Source organism: Glycine max, chromosome 7 (assembly GCF_000004515.6).
Source record: "Glycine max cultivar Williams 82 chromosome 7, Glycine_max_v4.0, whole genome shotgun sequence".
NCBI lineage: Eukaryota > Viridiplantae > Streptophyta > Magnoliopsida > Fabales > Fabaceae > Glycine > Glycine max.
Window position 1 is genome coordinate 14955113 of NC_038243.2, and position 6000 is coordinate 14961112.

Below are 6000 nucleotides of genomic sequence, written 5' to 3' on the forward strand. Positions count from 1 at the left end.
AAGGATAAAAATAATAGAGACTAACATTTTAAAAAACACTATTTCAAATAGTGTTTCAAACAATTTAAAAGCAACTGAGCAATTACTATAAAAAAAATTCTTATAGAACAACCCAATAAATTTTACAGCTAGTAAAAAAATTAAAAATTAACTAAAATATCTTATCCAAGTACTTATAAAAAGATTTATCTAACTAATTGACCCAAGGTGAAAAAATGAGTTAAATAACCCATCTTCAAAAGAATTTAAACATTTGTTTTATTCTTAATCCTATCATTAATGTGATTATTATTATATTTAATGCATCATCATGTCTCTTTCATGTCATTTATATTTAAACGTGATCGAAATTACTTTTATATTTTAATGTATTTGAAAATCCTAAAACGTAGTTTTTCAGTAATATTTTACTTTTATTTTAATTGATTACTTAATGTCCCATTATTTTTACTTGTTAAATTTGAACTTAGGTCCTAATTTTTTAATCACCGAGAAAGTGATTTCTATTTAAGTAATATCTACTCTTATAATATAAATTTTAATAATAATTTTGAATAAGTATGTCTTTTTATGAGTTATTCTTAAAGAAGAGTATTTTTTAAGAATAATTTGTGAGTTAATTATTACTTTCATCCTTGAAATTGTGAGGCATTGATTTTTTTAAAGTTAATTTTACATATTTAATTTAGATTAATAAATGAAAACCATTCTTTTAATTTTAAAATAAATGAAAAGTATTTATTTAAAGTTAATAAAGAGTATAGTTTTTATAATTAATTAAAAAATAATTATTAAGATTTAATATTTAATATTTTATTACATATTTTTATGTATTTTAATATAATTTTAATTACTAGCCTTTAATTAACAATTATAATTTAACTATTTGTCTATTAAAGTAATAAATAATATGACATGTACTTGATAATCAAAATGTTATAATTTCTAATTTTCAATTTTCATAATTTTATCTATAATTCCACAATTGTAGTATTTATTTATAATTTTAATTAACAGTTATAGTTAAAATGTAATATTTTTTTAAAAAAATACTATACTTGTATGTTGCAAAATGAATAAAATAAAAATAACAAAAAATTGTATAAAAAAATGTATGAAATATTCTATGTGTATTATATATGAAATTTTGGCTTCATGAGAGAGAAAGAATAAAGCATTGAATATGATAGTAATTACATTAACGATAGAATTTAAAATAATTCAAATGTTTAAATTTTATTGATCATTGAAGATGGGATAAAAGGATTAAATATAATAGTAATTACATTAATGATAGAATATAATCTCATTTTTACCTTGGGTCAATTGTAGGGGTGTCAATTTGAATCCATAAATAATACGATGGGGGATAGGGATGAGGATCACACGCCGTAACCCGTGAGGTACCCGCTCCAAGGAAATTATATAATTACCCTCATATTAATTGTTATTTTATATTTTAAATATTAAAATATTAAAGGTTGATTTTATATTTTTAATACACTTAATTACTTGATGCATACACAATTACATACATTGATACAACATATCAAGTAAGAAAAATAACAACAACCTTTTTAAATTTACTTGTATTAGAATTTAAAATTAATATTATTTTTTTAAAATTTCGGAACCACATGAGAACTACAGGACCCGCAGGGACTCATGGGGATGGGAACAGGAAAAAATAATCCCGCACAACAATAATCGAGGATGGGGACAAGGGTTTTGGGGGAGGGACAAAAAGGAGGGGAGTACTCCTCACCCCCTCTCCATCCTATTGACATCCCTAGTCAATTGGACAAATCCATAATAAAAATGATAAGTAATATTTATATTTAAACTCTATACTATATACATACGAAAATGATTTTTATATAAAATGTTTACATGTGTCTTTCTCATAGCTCTAAACAATTAATTTGCTATTAATTTTAAATTCAAATATTAATTAGTTGAAATATTTTTTTATAATTGTAACTATAATTAAGAAAATTGTTTGTTATAAATAATATTATATAACTAATGACTGTCAATTCTATTATCTATTAAATTGAAATACATGTATTTATTTCCAAATTAAATGATTAATTGATTGAAATCAATTTTTTTATAATTGTAATTATAATTAAAGTAATTAATTTTTATAAATCCTATTTTATAATTAATGAATGCAAATCATTTTTCTATTTTATCTTCTAATTTAAAAAAATTTCACAATCATATTTATATTCACAATCAATATTTAATTAAAAAAATTAGTATGGAAAATAATTTTGTAAATAATTTAATTGAAAATTAAAATAATTATATTGGAATAAAACATCAAATTAACTATTTAATGGACAATTGATAAATTAAATTATTGAATACATAAATTAAATATTGAATTATTGAAATTGAACGGTCAATTATTAATACATAAAATATAATAATTTGAAAAAAAGTAATTTTAATTATTAATTGATATAAGTTCAATATATTTCAAATATTATTATTGTTCAATTTCAATCACGGGATATAAAATTATTATATTTTCTTAAATACTAACCTAATGAATGATGATGATAATAACACATTACTAAATATTGATTTAGATTAATTGAAAATTTTAATTATTAATTTATACTGCTAAATATTTAAATTAACATAATTCATAATATTCTTGATTTTAACATTCAAATCATTCATTTTCAAAATATTCAATTGTTGTTATAAATACACTGAGTAAACAACCAATTCCTTCACATGAGAAGTTGGAATTGATTGTTTAATTTTTAATCATTTCATTTTTTAATTTTTAATATTTACTTCATAGTAAAGTTTAAAAGTATTATTATTTATGTAATCTTTAAAATTTTACGACTTTTATTTTTATTTTTTCTCTCATGTAATATGTTTACAGTAGAGTTTAAGAGTGTAATTTGAAATTTTCGAGATTTTTTTTTCATTTTACTTTCCTCATCTTTTTATTGTATATGTAACTTTTAATTTAGTTTGTATTTTAAAATTATTTTATATTATTTGCCATTTCAATTATTAAGGTGAAGTAAAGACTTGAAAAAAAGAAAAAAATGGTGGTGCACTATTCTCTTGAGATACAATGTTTTGATGAGTTTGTCTCACCCTTCCACATGGGTTGATGATACTTTAGAACATTTCTACGATATGTATATGAAAACAAATTTTTTTATGCTTTTATTTATTCCCCTGTACCAAAAAAAAAGACTAATTTGCTACACGGATGCAATTGATGAAATATTTTATTTTCATTTTTATAACTAAGAACTTTCAAATTACTTAAATTACTACCTTACTTAATATATAATTATTTTTTATGTTTCTCATTTATTGTATTTAAAAATCATAATAAACTAAATATATAATCAACTATATATTTATGATATATGAAAAATTATGATAAATGAAAATAATTAGTAATTTTTTTATTAATGATAATCATAATCACTCTATTTAGGATTTAAAAAATAATTAATGATTTAAAATATTATATTTAATAATAGTTAATAATTTATCAAATTTTAAAAATATTTATATATTCAAATTATTTTATATAAATATTTATAAAAAAATTATTTAACCCGTGTATGGCACACGTCATGCACTTTAGTACTAGTATAGCAGAGCGTGTATAGTCTGCCAAATTAAATTAATAACTTTTAGTTGTAAATTTTATCAATAACTTCTGATATCATAAAGTAGTCCATGCTGAATATTTTTTTTATCAATATAATTTCTGAGATAATGATTTTTGTTTTGTTAAAAATTAAGTACCTAATTTTTGCTAAGAAAAATACTGAGTGATTCAAACCCACTTTTATTTTACAGCCTCATATCAGGGCTACTTGTGGGTCCGGAGACGGATCCAAAAAATTTATTTAGTGGAGGCAGAAAAACAATATTTCTTTATAGTGACGATAAAATCATATATTATGATTTAGGGCGTGAGTTATATGCGAATTTAAATTGATCCAAATCAATTTAAATAATTTGGATGGAATAATTTTTGTATTTGAATTAAATCCGAAGTGAACCCATTAAACCTATTGAGTTTTGAGTTGTGTCACGAGTTTTAATATATGAACTTGTTGATTCATTGACTCATTAATTTATATTAATTTTTTTTGTTATTATTAATATATGTAATATATAATATATATTTTTGAATTTTAAAAAAATTAAATACTATTGACTATTGATTACATAGACTTATTGACTTGAATTGAATAAGCATCAACACATCTTTAACCTTTAGGATCAAAGCGACATTGATTTTATTGAGAGTTGATTTTATTGATTGAAGGCACTTTAAATGGGTTTCCAAAAATATTTTAAATCTATTTACAAAGAGCTAGTAGGCCTTGTAATATCTCATTGATTTTGATAGAAAAAAGTATTTGAAACTTATTTTTAATATGCTTGTTGAAACTTCTTATCTTAAATATGGTATGCTTAATTTCACATCTCCACGAATAGATAAATAGATAGATATATATAGATAGGAGTTAGTGGAGTAGAGTGAGGTGTGGTAATTTTCTTTTTAATAAAAAATATAACAAGAAACAATTCATTTAATCAAAATTTTAGCTTATAAAAAATATTGTGTTTTAAATAAGAACAAATAAAATTAAATGTTTTAACCTATTGATCCAATTCAATCCAAACTGTCTACAAACGGATTGATTTGAGTTGAATTTTCATTTTATCTTTTTATAGAAAACTAACCTAAATCAACCCATTTAAATTTAATTGGATTGGATCATGAATTTAACCAAACTCAAACTAAATCGACTTGCTTATACCCTATATGCTTTTTGAAACAATTGCCATGAGCATGTCCCGGCCAGACCCAAATATATACAAGCAAATTCTGAAGCCTTTCTGAAACAAGTTATAGAATTGGCCCCAAAAGGAAACAATCTCCATTAGATTGAATGACTAAGAAGTTACAGGTGTACTTGAATAGTATAGTCTATACTCTTCTGTTAAAAAAAAGAGTCTATAGCTATACTCTATAGTATACCCTAAAAAAAGTATAATCTATAGTATAATCGAACCGTTATGGAGTAATATCATTATAACTATTTTTTTGAAGATCAATATCATTATAACTCTTCATACAAAGATATGGTTTGAAATAACATAACTCTTTTTTTTTGGGGGGAAAAATGTAAATTATATTAAACCCAAAATGATACAACAATAAACGGGGCATACCCCACAACTAGAGAAAATTAAAAGTCTCCCTAATACAAGAAGACCTATATCAAGATGTTAAAACAAATGCAACAGGTGCGCTTGTCTATACATATGAAACTTAATCTTGCTAATAATCTCTATCACAAAAAATTGATAATCTTCAAAAATCAGCTTGTTCCTAGACAGCTAGATGCAGTAGACTGTAATTGCTATAGCCAGAGAACGAAATTTTCCTTGAATACCTAATGTGGATCTGCCCCTAATTAAAGAGTTAGTAATGCGCTGCAAAGAAGTGAAACGCTTGCGGAAAGGAGCAAAATCACGAATGTGAACCCAAACTTGGAGAGATTTCTTGCAAGAAAAGAACAAATGAGCATTTGACTCAGCCTCATTTGAACATAAAGGGCAGAGGGAACCCTTGTTCGAAAAAACAGCTTTGTCAAGAGTAAGCAACTGGTTCCTTTTAGCAAGCCATAGAATGAAAAACATCTTAGGGGGGATTGCTGGGTTCCATATAACAGAACACCAACTAACAGTAGGCTTGACACCAATAATGTATTCATAGACTTTGCCAACAAACAATTGTTTATTGGTGCTCCAAGATTGAATCCTCTTTTTGGCCTCTTCCGTACTTAGGGGGGATTGCTGGGTTCCATATAACAGAGCATCAACTAATAGTAGGCTTGACACCAATAATGTATTCATAGACTTTGCCAACAAGAAATTGTTTATTGGTGCTCCAAGATTGAATCCTCTTTTTGGCCTCTTCCGTACTTAGCT